The 20,351-nt window shown below is 34.1% G+C and overlaps 2 long non-coding RNA genes across 2 annotated transcripts; both read right to left on the reverse strand.

Annotated features, from left to right (window-relative positions):
- Positions 1-3,714: 3,714 nt before the first annotated feature.
- LOC127497803 (uncharacterized) lies at positions 3,715-14,261 on the reverse strand. The gene is made up of 8 exons (XR_007925655.1): positions 14,166-14,261; positions 13,831-13,886; positions 13,640-13,688; positions 9,390-13,477; positions 7,558-7,703; positions 6,864-7,002; positions 4,907-5,014; positions 3,715-4,523 (listed from the first exon to the last, which is right to left on the reverse strand). It is a non-coding gene; the product is annotated as an uncharacterized LOC127497803 (long non-coding RNA).
- A 3,290-nt stretch (positions 14,262-17,551) lies between these two features.
- Positions 17,552-20,113, reverse strand: LOC127497345 (uncharacterized). The gene is made up of 3 exons (XR_007925511.1): positions 20,035-20,113; positions 18,403-18,472; positions 17,552-18,202 (listed from the first exon to the last, which is right to left on the reverse strand). It is a non-coding gene; the product is annotated as an uncharacterized LOC127497345 (long non-coding RNA).
- Between the last annotated feature and the right edge of the window lie 238 nt (positions 20,114-20,351).

The following is a 20,351-nucleotide window of genomic DNA, read 5'->3' on the forward strand; positions in this document are numbered from 1 at the left end:
ATTGTACTTACTACACCCACATACTGTAAATTATGACCTAATATGACATCATCCAGTAGAGCATTTGTCAGTACACATGCCATGCTGTAATGTGGTGTCACATAACAATGAAATGAATCAGTCAGCATTAATACCTTAAACATTAATTATATATATAATGAATGTGTTGTGAATGAACAATGATATTATATTATATTATATTATATTATATTATATTATATTATATTATCAGTTTAGAGCAGATGCTGAAATTCTGCTTGCATTATTATTTTTCATAATTTTTTTGAATATTAAAAATAATGCAAGCATGTGGAATTTCAGCATCTGCTCTTAACTGAGATTACATTATATTATATAAATTCAGTATTAATCTATTACACTTAATATGGATTATGTGATTATATATTTGTAAATAATAATAAATTATAGTAAATAATTCTAATACTACTACTAATAATAATTAAATACATTTGTTCTAAGATATTCTAACTCCATTTATGCCTTTTGCAATTCCTTACTTTATCATTTATATTTCAAGAGATAATATCAATGTCCAGCACTCAGGTCTTCCTGCTGTTGAGCACTATGACTGACCCTTCCCCCTCTCCTCTCCTCTCTCTCTCTCTCTCTCTCTCTCTCTCACACACACACACATAAACACTTGGGGCTTTACATTGAGAGTAAATGCTTCTCTGAGCTGGGAATATGAGTCAGGTGAGTATGAGCTCATCTCTTTTTCCTCTGCTATGAGGTAATGTATCTCTCTTTCTCCTCTGTGAGCCAATCATTAGAGGTGCTTCACCGATGACACACCCCAGTGATGATTCAGATTCTCACTGTCACATGATGCTCACACCCTCAGGTGATCTCACTGTACTGATGGATCATCGCCAAGGAAACCACTACCCGCTGCAATAGAATAAATGTTTATGGTCATTACTATTATTTATTATTATGTATTATTATTAAAACTAATCTCATACGTTTAAGCAGAAGCCTTTATATCAAAAGTCAAGTGTGTCCAAACGTTTGACTGGAAGTGTACAAGGAAATTATTTTTGTCACACATGCAGACAAGGTTAAGGTTGGAGGGTGCTTTTATTGTTTTTTCGTAGACAATTTGTTTTGTTAAATGTAATCACTTTTATCTATCAGTACAGGTGAAATGATCATCAACTACTCGTACATAAATATATGACCAATTTATATGATTTATATATAGGCCTTTTTTTTCACAAACAAATTTTCGTTCACAGCAATAGACCTTCAACTGAAAGAAGTTTTGCTGCATGTTAAGCGTTCACACACTCCCTCTGGTGGTTGGAAAATCGAACTGCAAATAATGCGCACTGCTGCTTCAGCAGATATTCAGCGTAATCACTGCATGACTAACATTTTGCCCTTAAATTAACATTTAAATCTAGTCTTATTTACGCTTGTTGTGGGTAGAAAACATTGACAAGGATCCAGTTAACTATAACACTCGTTAAACAAGGTTTTACATATAACACAAGACGAGGTGGTGAGGTAAATTGGGCAAGTTTCTGTCAAAATTAATGTAATTGAATTTTCCCTCTACATACCCTTACAAAAAAAGAAGTTATACTTTTTTTAAACTAAAATGAGAAAATATAGCCTACTTTCTATATACTTAAAATTACCCTTAAGTATACTTGACTTATAATGACAGAAAAGTCTAAGTATATATTTGGCCTATATTTGTATTCAATCTTTTGACCAAGATATAGGCTACTTAAGTATAATTAAGTATTTTAAGTATATTTGGCTTATAGTTGTTTACTCGTTCAATTGAGTAGCCTATATAAAAACTTTTTTTCACATAGTTTTACATATACTGTCTTATAAACTTACATTGTTTGAAAATATTGATTTATAAAGAAAACAGACATGTTCCTAATTCTGAGTATGTAAATGTTTGTGTTGTCTAGTCCACTGGTACGTAGAAATTTACATAAAATCTACTGTTAAAGTACTGTTAAAGTTATAAGTATAAAAAAAATACCTAAATAGAAGTATACTTAAAGTGCAAAGTAATAAATAAATAGTAAACTATAAGTATGATGTTAAGTTCACTTAAAGAAAACTTATGAGTATATTTGCAGTATAAAACTACTAAACTAGTAGTTTATTGAGAGTACTTTATACTTTCATAATTTAAGCAGGTGCTAGAAGTATTTAACTGACCCCTCCATGCCCGGAGTCTTTAGCCTGAAGTCGGCTTGGTTCCTGAGGTATGCCCGGTCAAAGTCCCAACTTTGCACGTATCTCAGAACCAAGCCGAGTCGAGGCTCCAGACTCTGGGGTCAGGTTGGTCTCCTAAGGACCCCTCCATGCCCGGAGTCTGGAGCCAGTAAACTAAGTTCACTTGTAGTATAGTTGCAGTACAAACGAAAAACAAAGTTGTAAAATAGTTGTGTACTCAAAGTTTACTACTGATACACTTAAAGTAGTTTATACACTAACAGTGAGCCAATTTAGTCCCAAGTAGTATTTAAATAGTACACTTTCAAGTATACTACTAGTAAATTGATATTAGTATACCTACTACATAAAGTATACTTAAAAATATATTTGAACTTTACATAAGTATAATTAACAAAATGAACTTTGAGTATGCTTATTTTTTTTTTTTTTTGTAAGGGTAAGCTATAACTGATAAGATAATTAGACACAGATGGGATCGATTAATATAAATACAAACATTAAAATTTTTTTGCTTTTACTGAAATGCAAGATACTCTTTGGAACAAGTTAATGACAAGTTCATTCATTCATTCAATCTGAAAGAAAGAACGAGAAAGAGAAAGAACGAAAGAATAGTGTAGCTTTTTCATTCCACTGTCATCATTATGTTATGAAAAGTATGCTGTAAGTCTTCCTGTACTGGAAACATGTTTTAAGCCCCCGCTTTGACTTCTGGGAAATGTTATCAAACAGGTTGGGAGACACAGGAAACATTCAATTATATACCTTAGAATGTATTTCTTTTAAAACGGACAGGTTTCTTTAACATTTCAAGAGAATTACTCACCCAGAAGTTGCCTTGGAAAAAACAGAGCAACTCGGTCTGACAAACACTGTAGGTGTTTCCGTGCTTATGATCAATGTTAAAGTCACATTTTTCATAATTGTTTATAATTAAAACAACTTGCTGCAGTTGATTCTTTCGTTTTATAACATTTTTTTGTGCCCTCTAGTGGTTGAACTACAAACTGAAACTAACTGCCACTCTGTTTTAAAGGGATAGTTCACCCCAAAAATGAAAATTCTGTCATCATTTACTTTCCCTCAAGTTGTTCCAAACCTGTATATATTTCTTTGTTCTGCTGAACACAAATATTTGATATTTGGAAGAATGTTTGTAACCAAGCAGATCTCGCTCCCCATTGACTTCTATAGTAGGGTGAAAAAATACATTTTTGAGTGAACTATCCCTTTAAGAGAAACATCTGAAAGAAAGTTAAATGAAACAAGTATGAGATCTCCATGAAGTCTTCTGAGGAATGAAAAAAAACAACTTTTGAGCAGAAACATTTCCTTAAGGGAACATCGCACAATAGTTTCTGAAAGTGAAACATCTAGTATGTCAACAGATGTGTATCAACAAAGAGCACTGAAAATATCAAAGAGCTTTTTATTCATGTAAAATAAATTTATTAATCAACCACATTAAAATGAACAACAAATAACTGTTTGCCACTGTTTTGACATTTCAAACGAACTCTGTTTTTATTCTATTGAACTGACACTGATCATAATTAAATAATATATAACAAAGAAAAAAAAATATCAAATCTATATCATCACATATAATCTCTGCAAAAAGGACAGTAAAACTACAGTATATTCTCAACATCCAAAAATACACTTAAAAAACATTTGGCCTCTTTTGATTGTTGGCCATAGGATTACAGTTCACAACCTGAAAGATGTTTCTTAATGCATTTTTTTTTTAGTAATTGTTGTCATTTACTTTCTTGAGATTTACACTTCATCGAGTTGAGTAGAGCAACTGGCACATGAACACAACAAATGTGTTAGTGAAGTTCGTCAGTCAGTAATAAACTCATTGCCAAATCTAAGCTTCTAGAGAATCTTTTAAATAGCTACATTCCTACATTCCCAAAAAGGCAAGTATACAAAATCCACTTTCTCCCTGCCTGATCAATCTGTCCTAAGATCTGCGCCATCGCAGGTCTGAATAAAACAAGTTTGTTAACCATTCTAGAGACCGGGAAAGCATATGGATTCATATTCATGGCTGCAATCACATGAAGAGTGGTGATGGTCGGAGGGAGTCTCGCTCTGGGCACGATCAGGAGCTCTGCTATAATTTTCCCCATCGCCCACACATCAGAGTACTGGTCTCTGTATTTTCCTTGGAAAATCTCCGGAGCAGAGTAACACCAATTGCCTCCTTCTGCACCAAAGCAAAGCCCGTTCTTTTGAAATCTGGCAAGTCCTAAGTCAATTATGACGGCCCTATAAGTGTTGTGTTCCACCTGTGAATGAGACACGGGTTTGAAATGACACTGAGCTGTATTATCTGATGAAAGTTCAAATATTTGCTTTTTGTTGCTTTTTAGTTTGAGTCACTCATGATGAGAAAATAACTATATTCTCATGCAACCAGTATATGCACGGAAAAAACATTTCAAATGAGTGAAGTTCATTCATAACTTTCCATATTGTGATACAGTACAATCAGAATACAGAGATAATTAGACACTCAGGAGAGTAAATTGAAATAAGCCTTTTTAGGCAGATACATTTCTAGAGAAATATTCCTCAAAACATTTAAATCATATGAAAAAAATGTCATTAACAGTCTATCTGTCCACAGGGAATTTGTTCGGAAAAAACCTCGACACACAAAGCATCTCACCATGATGTTGTCAGGCTTGAGGTCCTGATGGACGATATTCTTGCTGTGCATGTAAGCGAGGCCTTCACACATGCCATTGATAATGGTGATTATGACAGGCTTTGTTAGCTGTAGAGAAAGAAATTAAAAGGATATTACCACAAACTGCATTAATAAAAATTCAAGTAATATACTGTCTGTAACACCTTTAACATCCATGGAACCTTTCCATTGCACAAAAGGTTCTTTACAGTGGAAAAAATATACTTTACACACTAAGGAATAATGTTCACATAAATATTCTTTAGGGATCCCAAAATGGTTCTTCTATTTCATCGCGATAAACCTCTTTCGGAACCTTTTGGAGGAGATGCATTATTTAATGGTAATTGTTTGACTAAATGCCAAGTTTTAGATACGATATGTAACTTTTTTTTTTTGTTCAAAAGTAGCAATATTTAAATAATGAGTAAATACCTCTTCCAAAACGTGTTTTTGTCTTACCCTGATTCACAAGCCTGTTATAAGTGTTTATATGTTGAGAAATTGCGTACATGCGTCACTCGCACGTGCGTGTCCATGTCATATCTGTAAATAGAGAAAAGTTGCTCCGGCTACTTTGACGCGTGTATGAGTGGCAGAGGTTAGTTGTCACGACGAGCGAGAACTGTGTTGTCACAATACTGGAATTTCTAACTTCGATACGATACCTTGAAAAATATCGATATTCGATACTATTTAGGCTTTTTTTCAAATATATACATTGATCAATTACCATTACAATTATCGCACCTAAATGTTTGCTCACTCAGTGTATTTGTGTTTTTACAATGGTAATTTTGTTGCTATACACACAGCACAAGGAAGCTTGATTTCCAACTTTGAATTGAATGTACAAAAAAAGACAAGGGTGAATGTACAAAAAAAAAAAAGGTGAACTAACCCTTTAAGTTTTTTAGATAGGTCTAACAGTAGGTCTAACAGTATTCAGGTTAAGAAATACTATAGAAATTGAACATTGTTATCAAATGTAAAATAACACTGCTAGTCTTTAAACACAGAATAATCCTTACAATTAAAGTTACAAAAGTTATTTAAACAGTCAAGAGCAGTGAGGGATTTCTCCTTTTCTTGTGTTTTTCTTTAACATTAATGACACAGACAGCAGCAGGTTTATGAGGCTGTTGTCACTTTAAGGCATGGATCCAATATACTGTTAAACATGCATTTATTTCTTGACTGTTAACGTTCACTTAACACATAACAGACTGTATTTACATGAATACTTGACAAGACAGGCATTTTGACATAATGTTGTGTGTATTTGACTATTTAAGCGCAATAAGCCATGGAAAATAACTAATTTTAGGAACGTGAAAGCTGTTTGAGAGGCGGCTGTATGTGTGCACGCTTTGGGTGTGAGTGCGAAACCTGCGGGAATGAGTTAAATAATGTGCAATACCTGCTATCCCGCACTGAAATTCAGACTCTGTAACACCAACATTATTCAACCAGAGTGAATGAGACGAGTGAATGAGAGGCAGGTGTGTGTCAACTCGCTGTCGGACAGAGGAGAGAGCAAGAAAGCGCAGCTGGTATTGGTGCATCGATACTGTAGAAAGTAAGTATTGGAAATGTTTTATGTCAGTATCGTTGTGTACCAAAAAATCAATATTTTTGACAACACTAACATGGATCACGCTAAATCTCTACCCATAAATATGCTGCGCAAAGGAGAGTCTGTTGGCAAAAAAGTATGCGACAAAGTTCGTAACAAAACGAGAATCAACATTTGTTTGTCTTTTCGGAGACGATAAGAACTGATGGATTTGAAATGTTGTAAATATGTTGCGAAGATGGGGTTTTGTTTTATTAACCGCTAAAGGTCCAAAAGTTACATAGTGTACCTTTAAGAAAAAATTGTGAATCTTCGAATTTTAACCAAAATGTAAATAATATTAATAAATAAATATTTTACCTCTATGTATGACTGTGAGCTGAACATAAGTTTTTCCAGAGTTTTCCCAGAGATGAATTCCAAAGGAATATTCCACATGCTCTTAGAGTCCAGCCAGGGATCTGCCAGGAGCTTCACCACATTGGAATTATTCAATGACCTACAATCATGTGTGCAAAATATGAAATATCATAAATGGCAGTATCTAGGATCTGGAACCTGAATGACTTGAGTAAGTCCTAAAACATTTAAATGCAAATAAATCTATTTTAGGTTAACTACTAACAGCAAGCCTCAGCGTACATTAGCAGACAAAATATGTCATTTCTTTTTTATTTTATGTAATGTAATGAACGCAGTAATCGCTCACAAAACATTATAGCCAATTAAACTTCCCTTCCCTTTCTCAATTTTGCTCAATTTTAGCAAAAGAACTTAGAATTAATTACAACTAATTAAAATTAATTTTGACATTTATTCTCCCAATCCAGTCTCATAGCATTATGGGAACTAAAACTCCACTGACCAGTTTCAGTTAATGCAACAAATATTATTCATTATTCATGTAGTCTCAAAAAGTGAAGTAAGCTTGCAGTTTACAAATTTATATGAATTTAATGCATTTAAATTGCACAAAATGTGCAAGAATTGTTGCATTAGTTAGTAAATTGAACAAGTAGCAATATGTAGCCTATGTATATATATATACACTTACCGATATATATTTTTCTCTTTCTGAATGTCTTCTTTAGTTGCAACAGTACAGGGCACCTTCTTAAGAGCCACACAGGTACTTCCAAAGGTTACTTTATACACCTTTCCAAAGTTTCCTTTACCATAAGTAGCAACTGAAAAAGCCATCTGAAGAAACAATTAAAAATTCAGATTTATTCATTGTTTTATTAATTTATTGTAATTAATTAAATTTATTTGTATTACTGCTGAGAAATGTATCATCCAGATAGGCCTACATTATAATCTACATCAAAGACCATGTGAACACACACACACACACACACACACACACACACACACACACACACACACACACACACACACACACACACACACACAGAGAGAGAGAGAATTTAGTATTTTTTTATGTCATTGTTTAGAGCATAAGAAAAAAATGGAAAAATAACATTCTTTAAAAAATTATATTTTATTCAATGTTTAGGTTTTAGTATTTTTTATTCCAAACTTTGTATGAAGGTGAATCTCAACTATGTTATGAAAGATATAACAGAATGATTTGATATACCATTTTGCTTTATGCAATATGTGTGTAAAATGGCCGTAAATGTTTTTTTTTTTTTTCCATTATATACAATGTATCCACACACTGTATATAATTTTCATATTAATGTGTTCTTGGAGCAACAATTTCTTTTCCTATTCACTTGTTGTGTCTCCCAAAATGCCTGATAAATATGATTGAAGTCATGTTGTCCTTTACAGTGGACATGTATAAAATCGATGTCCTGTTTCGTAACAGAAAGTCATATTTTGATTTAAAACCCCATAACATTTTCTTGAGATGTTGATTTATGACAAACAATTTGAAAATTAGTCAGATGTAAATGATAATAACAAAATTTTATCATATTTCCAAAAGGGTGTTAAATTTGATCATTAAATTAATGTCAGCCATTTTTATAGACCAAGGAGAGGGAGCTCTTTACAGGACATCCAAACTGTGACAAGAGAAATTTGCTAAAATATAATGTCCTCTACAGAGGACAAAACTCCATAGCTGGTAGTCAGGAGGAGATATATATATGTTAAACTTGTAAACTATGTTAAGCTTCAAGCACTAGCTACAGGAAAAATGTAAAAAATGTTGTCCCTCTTGTTCTTGAAATTCATCCAGCATGATTTTTGCTTTCCTTGTCCACTCTGACAAACCTCAAATCATTAGCAACTTAGCAACTGTAATTTTGTCATTTTTAAGACATTATATTTAAAAGTATAGTAACACTTTAGTTTAGGGTCCAATTCTCACTATTAACTAGTTGCTTATTAGCATGCATATTAGGATATTGGCTGTTTATTAGTACCTATAAAACACATATTAATGCCTTATTCTGCATGACCTTATTCTACATTCTTAATCCTACCCAATACCTAAACTTAACAACTACCTTACTAACTATTAATAAGCAGTAAATTAGGAGTTTATTGGGGGAAAAGTCATAGTTAATAGTTAGTCAATAGTGAGAACTGGACCCTAATCTAAAGTGTGGCCAAAAGAACCTATTATGTTGGATTTGAGGCTCAAGAAGAAATAAAATGAACAATTGTGTGGTATTTAACAGAATTTTAAATGATCAGTAAGCAATCAAGAGCCAGTATAATAGCCAATGATAACCAATAATAGAACCTCATAAATTGATGAGCAATAAATTAAATTCTAGTGGTTTGATGACACCTGATTCTATCATAGACACATAATAACAATTTACATATGGATCAAGACATTAAATTTAATTGTTATGTAAATGTAATATTGGCCTACTATAAAATAATAGTACAGTTGGTGTGACTTACCACTGCTGCTGTCAAGTCAATAAAACAATGTGTTGAAAACAGCATCTTGACAGCCAGACAAAAAAAAAAAAAAAAAAAACATCACAAGATAATCACCACCCACTACCTGTCATCAATTCCTCAGTAATGGTTCTAAAAGTGAAACAGAAAGTAAAAAACTTTAAAGGGCAAAACAAACAGAAAATTCATTCAATTCATTAAAAACATTCATTCAAATTCATCCACAACAACCAATATCATTTTTATGTTGGTTGTTTTCTCCATGATACAAGAACAATTTATATATATATATATATATATATATATATACAACAGTTACATCTGGTCCTCGATTGGCTGAGAAGTCTTACCAGCCATGCAAACTGTTTCACAGTTTGTATCACTCCGCTTGTTTCTGTTGGATCTATACAGGCAGCATTTTTCACAGTGAGTGTCAATGAAAAAGAGCAAATGCACTATAATTTTAAAATACAACCGTTATTGTCTCACAGAATGTAGTTTTAGGAGTTTTTTTAGGTGAGAATGTAGTTGTTTAGACCTCAGATATGCTATTTACATGTAGCCTAAACATAGCGCCTTTTTGAAAAATTGTTTCGATCGCTGGCATATGTAGGCTACTATTGTCACAGTGTCTAGCTGTTGTGCCCTAGTTATCCACAGAGGGCACTCCTTCACCGTCCACAGCAACACTGCTATGAATTCTATTTCCCAGTGTGTCTGTGTCTAGTTGTAGTTCCCTCTTCCCTTCCACTGTGTCTCTGCCATGAACTTTATTTCCCAGAGTCCTTTTGCCCAGTTCTCCTCTGGGTTTATTGCCCTCAACTGGTTCTCATTTGTGTCATTTGTCTGTCTATTTAAGTTGTTTGTTTCTGCATTTGTAATCGAGGTTTTGTATTGTCTAGTACTGTTCTTATGACTGTTATTTCATATCTCTTGTGGTTTTGGAACTTTGCCTGTCATTTGGATTATGTTTTGACATGTTGTTCTTACAAATAAAGCTGCACATGGATCTTCCTAAACAGTCTCTGAGCAGTACCCAGCCGTGACAACTATAGTGGTTAAACATGATGTAATTCATTTTGGGTAGGCTATATCAAACGGGAAATCTTTGGCCTTATTAATCTACTTGTTATAGATGAAATTGATTATGCTAAGGACAAAGTTAAGTTTCATAACTTTATATTTTTATTTAACTTAAATCCTGTAATTTAACTAGATGCTTGCTTTTGTACTTTTTGCTTGTGTTTATTTTCTATTGTACAAACTTATTATACTTTTACAATGGATATTATTGTTCATTTAAATATTATTGCTCAATATATAATATTTTATTTTGTATAAATAATATGCCATATTTAAATACTTGAGAAGGACATGACTGCAGCCTGCTGAATGTGGCGGGGCTGCACCTGCGGTGGAGCTACACGTGTCGCTCCGCCCTATACTTACTCTGATTGGCCCGGTTGTCTTTCATAGGTGTACATGATAGGAAATGCGTTCTGAGTAGTCTTCACTATAATGCACACCAATTGGGGCACTTTTTGGTAAACTGTGTATTAAAGGATTAGTCCACTTTCAATATATGTATTTGTATATACTTTATAAACACAAATGATCAAGTGCTTCGCCATTCCGCCTTCCGTATTCTTCAAAAAGTTTACGCTGTATGTCCTACGCCTTCCCTATTCTACTTACAGAAAAAACGGAACTGGCGCCGCGTTCGTTCCGTAAGTTGAATAGGTGAAAAACTCCATCTCATTTTCTCCTCCAACTTTAAAATCATCCGACGTCATTCTTTTACTTTTTTTTTTTTTTTTGTATTGTAAAGGCCGTTTGACTTAATCTTTGCATGTTCGCTTTGTAGACACTGGATCGGTACTTCTGCCTACGACACGCATGATCTTTATAACGTGATTACATAATGCGTGGCGCATCGCAGAGCAGTGCAAGACGAGAATTTGTGGTTAAAAAGTATATTATTTATTTCTTTTTTTTAGAAAATGACAGATAATTTTGCTAGACAAGACCATTATTCCTCGTCTGGATCATGTAGAGCTTTTTGAAGCTGCACTGAAACTGCAATTTGGACCTTCAACCCGTTGGTAGCCAATGAATATTATGGAGAAAAATCCTGGAATGTTTTCCTCAAAAACCTTAATTTCTTTTCGACTGAAGAAAGAAACACATAAACATCTTGGATGACATGGGGGTGAGTAAATTATCAGGAAATTTGAATTCTGAAGTGAACTAATCCTTTAATGCTTTTCTTCAAATTTCTAAATGCAAACTGACTTTATTGTGTCCCACACAGATCTATGTAAGTTTCAAATAATATCTCCACCCATCTGTCAGTGGGAATGTTCTTGATGCAGCCAAAAGTGAAACTGAAAGACATGCAGTACAAGAATGAGAAAATCATGGCAAAACAATCTCATCAGCTGTTTTACAATGAAATATTTTTTCATTTAGGTCATAGGCAATGGCAGACACAATTTCATGAAAGTATTTTGTAAATATTGTGACATCATTGTAATCTGAGAGCACCATTAAAAATACACATGATATGAATATTAGGCAGTAGTCATTGTGTTGTTGTTGTTGATATTTGGCTGATATTAAAAAAATGGCTGACTCTTGAGAGCATGCGCTCAAACATACCGTGCCTCCCGTATCATTAAATCATGAAATATTCACTCATTCAATCATTTTCCTATGGCATCACCATGTCACAACAAATTATTTACACTCGCAACAAAAATTATGTAGATAATTCTTAATATTTCAGTAAATATATTTACAGATTTTATGATGATGATGTTGATGTCGGGAGTATAAATGAGACTGAAATATCACTGAGAAATATATAGGCCATATATAAGTACATAAGTGTGACGTGACCTAAAGCTAAATAATGCAAATATCATTCTGGTTATCCATTTATTTAATGTCAAACAGGCATTACAGTAAACATGATTTTGTTATCGTCTTTCCGGGAACCTTTTCATCATGACATGATGTTAATCTGAGTTCAAAGTCTCAATACTACACATACTATTTTACTTTTGCTTTTGATTCAGTTTAACCAGTAAATATAATATGGTGAAAACATTATTAGTTCAGTTAGATGCATATATTTACATCAGTAAACAATATTTTGCTTAGATAATATATCCCTCACACAGTTCTTATGTTCTGTGGCTATGTTCAGACTGCAGGCAAATCAATTTTTTTTCTCAAATCAGATCTTTTCAGGCAGACTGTCCGCACTATTTACTGCAAGTGATCAAATAAGATTTGTGTTTCCAGACATAACCAACCTATCTGCATGGATTACTTTGGTAACAACATAGGCATAAACACGTATGTGACGAGGCTTTCAAAACGGATGCTAGAAAAATGGAGGTGCATAATCTCTATCTCCAAAATCCGAAATCTCTGGACATACAGGCTGCATCCGAAATCACACACTTCCCTAATATATAGTAAAACACAGTAAAAAAAACAGTATATGACAAAAGAAGTATGTCCAAATTCAAAAGTACTCATAAAAGAGTAGGCAAAAAGTACCTGGATGATTTCCGGTGAGATTCTGAAGTGTGCATACGATGAACACTTTACTATCCCATGAGGCCACAGCAGAGGATTTGTGAATGGCAGTGAAGCAACTGATGTTGGATCTCTTGCTTTCTGTTCAGCCTTGAGATCAGTTTCCTTGACTATCAGGCAACTGAACTGCTTTCTGAAAGTTTAACTAAGTTTTAATGGCAACATGTCAACACATTATGGATTTCCAACTCAGTTTATAGACAAAAGAAATCACTGAGAATACACAGCATGTAACTTATAAACCCTCACAAGCACTTAGAATTTCATTATATTAATCATTACAATGATGTGGTGACTTAAATCAGCCTTCAATTGGTTGAATAAAACTTGATTTCTTCAGTTTCAACAGCCCGGCCGTTCTTCATGACTACACGTTGATATGTTTGAACACCTTGCTCAATGTTGTTGTAATGTCGAGTCATTGCCCCGTTTGTTGGTACGACCATGGACCTCTGGATGCTACTGTTTGACTGAAGCAATGCCTGCATTTAAGAGAAAATATAAAATAAATGTTTCTCTACATGTTGACTGAGCCTTTTTGTTATTTGGTATCCAGTAAACACTGTGTCCTAGAAAGAAATACAAAAGAGAGAAAGAAATAATTAAAAAAAAGAAATATTTTGGAATTTGTTCGACACTCTTACCAGAGAAAAAGGGTTGGGCTGTTCCTCAGGTTCACACTTACATCTATACCTTAAGTTTAAAAATGAGTCGTGTAAGAAGCATTGACGCAGCTTGGAGTGTGTTAGAGCATTTAGACAAATATTTTCACAGATAAAAACAAATCTTCCTATGCACATTAAAAAGCCATAAATCATATTAAATAATTACATACGGTAATGTTCCATTGTAGTTTTTCATCAACCCACAGTTCTTACAGGATGTTGTAGCCTATAGTGGTGTGATGAGAAGAATATGCCCTTTGTCACATATTTTCATGTAGTTCATTAGTATTTCTTTTTGCTATTTATTTAACTTTATTTTAGATTATCAAAACATTATTACACTAACAATAATTTAATTTACATTTACAACCCTTTTATTTATTTAATTATTTAATTGAAACTGAATTATCATTAGAATATTCTACACAAACTTATTTTACACAACAGCAAAGAATGAATGCATAAATAAATTGCTTCATATAAATGTCATTTGCTAGTTCCTTACCATTTTATTTAGTAATGCTCCTCTTCAATGTTGTGAAGGCAAAGTGACACAACTTGTTTCCCACAGAGATTTATGTAAGTATCACATGACGAAATCTCCGCCCATATGTCAACAGGAATGTTCAGAAGGCAGTCAAGATAGAAACAGAGATTAAATATATGAAAGAGAAACTTAAGGCAATTACAAATATATTGTGTATTAGATAATTTGACAATATGGCAAACAGAGTTTCATCTGAGTATATTGTAAATGATTAAGGCATCTGATAACATACAAGAATATGCTCCTGAGCTTCTTACAGGAAAAATCTTATCTGTCATTCAAGTAGAATTTTATACAAGTATATTAAAGGGATAGAACACCCTAAAATGAAAATTAAGTCATAAATGACTCACTGTCACAAACTGCTCTGAAAACTGGTTGAAGATCCAAATGCAGTTTTATTGAGGCAATCCAAAATCATAATCCATGTAACAGGCAGAGGGTCAAAACCAAGACAAACAATACAAACAATGACAAAGTCCAAGACACAGTGAAACAGGGAAATGGGCAGGAGATCAAGACAGTAATAAGGGAAACAATAGAAAGTGCTCAGAAATGCAGTGTGACACTAGCAAGACTTCGCAAGGAAAGACAGAAAACACAGAGCTAACAAGGTATCGAGACACAGCTCAAAGTAATGAAGCATAATCATTAATAGTCCAGGCAACCGGTTATGGGAAGTGTTTTCATTAATAGGAAATCAAAGAAGACGGGAGAAGTGCCCTCTGTGTAAGTGTAAGAAGGTGGTCTGGTATTCACAATCATACTGATTAGCATGCTGATTAAACATATGGCATTTGGTTTTAATACAATAGATGTGATAGCTCTGTTAAAGCCCTGTTAAGCTTTTAAAATATTTACAAGCATTTTACATGTCTCTCTGTTTATTAAGAAAATATTTTCGGATATATAACATTACCTGTACAACAGGCATCCCACTGGGTTCATAATAATTATCATCATCATAGACAATCTGATGTCCTCCACTCCTTTAATATTAAAAAAAAAAAAAAAAAAAAAAAAAAAGTTATTTAATTAAATAAGCTCTATAATTTAATTAAAAAAGCTCTGTATAAGTTTACATGAAACAAACTGATCATTCTCATTATTCTAGAGACAGAATTTGAGATAAAAACATTGTCATTTTTCAAGCAATTGGTCAATTTTCAAAACTCTTAGTACTAATATCACAACAGATCATCAAATGTGCACTTTTTTTCAAACATTTCAGCATGTTTTCAATTGTGTTAGTACAATACACAAAATCACAAAGTATCCTTTTCACTACACAAAATAAATGTTTCATCTATATGATTGTTTCATTTACAGTAACTGCCTTTCATAACGCTATTACTATCAAACTTTTGATTTGCATCTTTTTTCATTCAGTTTAATACATTTGTCTATTATTTAATCCAACTGATCTTAATGGTTAATCAATTAATCATTTGGTAATGAAAAGTAATGAAGCATAATCATTAATAGTCCAGGCAACCGGTTATGGGAAGTGTTTTCATTAATAGGAAATCAAAGAAGACGGGAGAAGTGCCCTCTGGTTGGAGATTATGGGCATGTTCTAATGTCATATGTCTTCTTTCCTTTATAGACCACCAACGGAGAATTTTTAAAAAATGTCTTGCTTACACTCGTCCATATAATGGCAGTGAATAGTGACCAGTATCAAGCTTTTTAAGAAAGACACAAAAGTATCTCATGCGACACATGTTGTATATTCCAAGAGTTCTGGGGGTGTAAAGATTGCTGAGAAATGAGGCAGAGAGAGAATCCACTTGCAAGCACACTTTTAATCACAAGACTCCACATGAATAGACAGGAATATCTAGGAATGATCCACCACAATACACCGACAAGCAAAGAACAACTGAAAAGCACAAGCTTAAATACTCAGAGAAATCAATGGTAATCAAAGACAGGTGTGCCTAATGACGATACTAATACAACAAGAAGAAGAAACAAAAAACAAACACACGAAGGGAGCACGGAAACAATGAGAACAGAATACATTTCAACATAAAAGTTTATACAAAACAAAAGGCACCAAACTGGGATCGTGACGTAGCCCCCCTCAAAGGAGCAGCTTCCAGACACTCCAAAACAGTCCAGGAGGGAGGTGGAGCAGAAGTGGAACAGGGGGAGGGACAGAGGGCCTGGCCAGTGTGGTGTAAGAAGGATCGAAGACTGCGGCAGATCGGGGAGCCAGGGCAGAGCCATCGGAGCAGATGGCCAGGGTGGAGCAGGTAGAGCAGATGATCACCAGGGCAGATCAGAAGGAGCCAAAGACCACCAAGGAGAAGCAGGCAGAGCCGGAGACCATTTCACTGGAGTTGACAGAACTAGAGATCCCCACAGAGGGGCACACGGAGCCGAAGACCATTTAAATGGAGCTGACAAAACTGCGATCACCACAGCGGAGCAGATGGAGCTGAAGAGGGTCAAGAGAAGATCTCTGTGGTCGTGTCAGTGCAGACAGAATGTTTCTTGATGGGGCAGACAGGGAGTTCAAAGACAGACATTGAAGCAAAAAGTTCATCAAAGACCTCCTTGGTCACAGCAGGACATACAGAGAATTCAGGAATGAGATCCACCGTCGTAATGGGACAGGCAGGGTTTTCAGAAACAACATCCATAGTCGTAACAGGAATGGCAGGGAATTCCCGAGCGGATGTTGCTGCCTCCAGATGAACTGGAGAGCAGTGTGCTGCCCAAACACACATTATGGCCACCGGCCCACCGCTGTAACAGGGAGTACAATCAGCAGTAGAGGGGTCTCAGAAGTCTCCAGGCTTGGAACTATCTGGCTGGGGATGTGAATAAATATGTGAATAAAAGCCTAAATTCAATTTGTTCATCATATAAAGCAATCGTGTCTCTTCAGAACAGGTTACTACTTAAAGAGGGCAGAACGTTCGAACATAACTTTAATTTATAAATTAAACAAAGAACAAAATGAAAGTAATGGCGTCAGACCCTCACGGATGTCTGCCGGCCACACAAACATAACAAAACCATAAAATAAGTCCAGGCCTGGTCCTCTCTCGTCCTTCACTGTCGTTGCTCCGCTTTTCTATTCTACAAGGCGTTTGATTTCACACAAATTATTTTGTCTGATCAGAAATGTCTAATCATGCCACACAGCCATAAAAATGAAAAGGAAATGAATCTATTCACACAAAGCATCTCACCATGATGTGGTCAGGCTTGAGGTTCTGGTGGATGATACTCTTGTTGTGCATGTATTTCCACTCTTTGCATTGATCAAATCCAAATATTACATATATCATTCAAGGTTGTGGGTTAATGTTGGAATCACTTACTGTGTACAGTAGTGCTAGATTTTTTTTCTTCAAATTTGTTTTAAATGATCTGGTGTTAGAATGGATATTAATTAATTTATATTTAATATTATTGTTATTATCATCTACATGCAAAATAAAAACCTGTCACCACCGGCAGAATCCAGACAAACGACAATGTGCAACACTGCATTCACTGAGGGAAAAAGAGTTTAATGAACTTTAATCATATAATCCAACTAAATCTGATCATCATTTATTCAATTTCACTTCTGATTATTGACACACACACAAAAAAAATCGAGTACAAGCAGCATACAGTACAGCAACCCGACAAATACTTTAAATGAAGTTGATTTTGATGATTGTTTAGAGACAAAATTTCTGATCTTTGAGATGTAAAACAAAATTACAGTAATTTTGATAACAAATGAATGTAAAGAAAGTCAAATTAACATTTAAGTCATCGTTGAGATCATTGCAGTTGCTGAATAACTGGGTGATGTGTTTCAGATCTTATTAGTAGTGTTTGATTACTTCAGCATAAGCAATTTTGCCATTCCTCACTACTACTTTCCGAGACCCATTGGGGTAAATGTGAGTCACCTCGCCATTTCCTGGAAGCTCAACATGTTCACCGTTGAAGAACTGTGATAACATCCTCGATTGGTTCTGTGAGTACTGAAAGATAAATGAGAAAATAAGGTGGTCTGGTATTCACAATCATACTGATTAGCATGCTGATTAAACATATGGCATTTGGTTTTAATACAATAGATGTGATAGCTCTGTTAAAGCCCTGTTAAGCTTTTAAAATATTTACAAGCATTTTACATGTCTCTCTGTTTATTAAGAAAATATTTTCGGATATATAACATTACCTGTACAACAGGCATCCCACTGGGTTCATAATAATTATCATCATCATAGACAATCTGATGTCCTCCACTCCTTTAATATTAAAAAAAAAAAAAAAAAAAAAAAAAAAGTTATTTAATTAAATAAGCTCTATAATTTAATTAAAAAAGCTCTGTATAAGTTTACATGAAACAAACTGATCATTCTCATTATTCTAGAGACAGAATTTGAGATAAAAACATTGTCATTTTTCAAGCAATTGGTCAATTTTCAAAACTCTTAGTACTAATATCACAACAGATCATCAAATGTGCACTTTTTTTCAAACATTTCAGCATGTTTTCAATTGTGTTAGTACAATACACAAAATCACAAAGTATCCTTTTCACTACACAAAATAAATGTTTCATCTATATGATTGTTTCATTTACAGTAACTGCCTTTCATAACGCTATTACTATCAAACTTTTGATTTGCATCTTTTTTCATTCAGTTTAATACATTTGTCTATTATTTAATCCAACTGATCTTAATGGTTAATCAATTAATCATTTGGTACACCTATAGATTTCTACAGATATTGATTCTATAGGCATAGTTTCTATAGACTTCTTTGCCATTTCTGATATGGATAACCAAATTTAATGAGTTCTTTTTACATTATAAGCAATTTATCTTAGATGATGACCATTTTCAAAGTGTGTGTGTGTGTGTGTGTGTGTGTGTGTAGTAAACACTGCATTGTGAACCAAATGTCCCAACAAGGATGGTAATACCAGTAATTTTAGACCTTGTTAGACATTTTTTTGGTCCCCATGAGGAAAACAGCTTATAAATCATACAAAAAAATGACATTTTTATCAAATGTAAAAATGCAGGAAGTTTTCTGTGATGGGTAGGTTTAGGGGTAGGGGATAGAATATATCGTTTATACAGTATAAAAATCATGGCGTCAATGGAAAGTCTTCATAAAACATGGAAAACCAACAGTATGCCAGTGATACTGTAAACAGAGGCATTACCATGGTAGAGACTGCCACATTACTGTAACTCACCCTTATAAAGGTTGACTACAGTATAGATTCAGTCAAATGGTACAGTGAAAACATTATGTATTGGCAGCAAACTCTGTTCTACACAAAACCTCATGACTGTGTCATACTTCATCACACCTTTTGATTATACACTGAATAGATACTACAGTATTACAAACATGAATTTTATATCAATTATGTAATTTAGGTAATGCAAATCTATTTTCTAATATGGCATCTGTAGCCTGTGTAATTATTTCAGCAACAAGGGTGATTTGAAACATGTATCTTGCATTGTTTGCTATTGAATGAACTGATTGTTTAAAAGTACTAAACTGAAAGAAGATCATACTATTGTGTTTCGGTGATTAAACCAAATGTTCTCATTACATATCACAATGATCTTGTGTTTTGAAGCAGTGATTATGTAGAATGAAAATTTGTACAACTAGAATGAAAGCATAAGATCAAGTTTTGAAAGAATGACTAGCTGTGTTACAAGTGTGATCAGTTTGGTACAGTTTTGTACTAAGAGTTTTGAAAATATACACCTTAATTGTGAAAATAGTACCAAAGCAAATAAAAAAAAACTAATGAATCCACTGATACATGTGTACTAACCCAATAGCCTGGCAATGACAGCGATGACAGCTCATTGTTTGAGATTTTTTGCAGTGGTGTGGTAAGCAGACGCCAGAGCTGATGTGAGAAACAAGTGAAATCATTTCAAATATCACCTTTTAACACTTTCCTTTTGTCTATTTTACTGACTGTGTTCATTTTATATTTAGACTAGGGTGATCAGACATCCCGTTTTCAAGGGACAGTCCCAGTTTTTGGTGTCTTGTACCCGATAGAGCTGTCCCCGGAAATGTCCCTGTTTTACAGCATGCAAATACTGAAAAAAGCCTGACAAGCAGAAGCAGAACTTAACCCGG

The sequence above is a fragment of the Ctenopharyngodon idella genome, chromosome 16 (genome assembly GCF_019924925.1).
Source record: "Ctenopharyngodon idella isolate HZGC_01 chromosome 16, HZGC01, whole genome shotgun sequence".
NCBI lineage: Eukaryota > Metazoa > Chordata > Actinopteri > Cypriniformes > Xenocyprididae > Ctenopharyngodon > Ctenopharyngodon idella.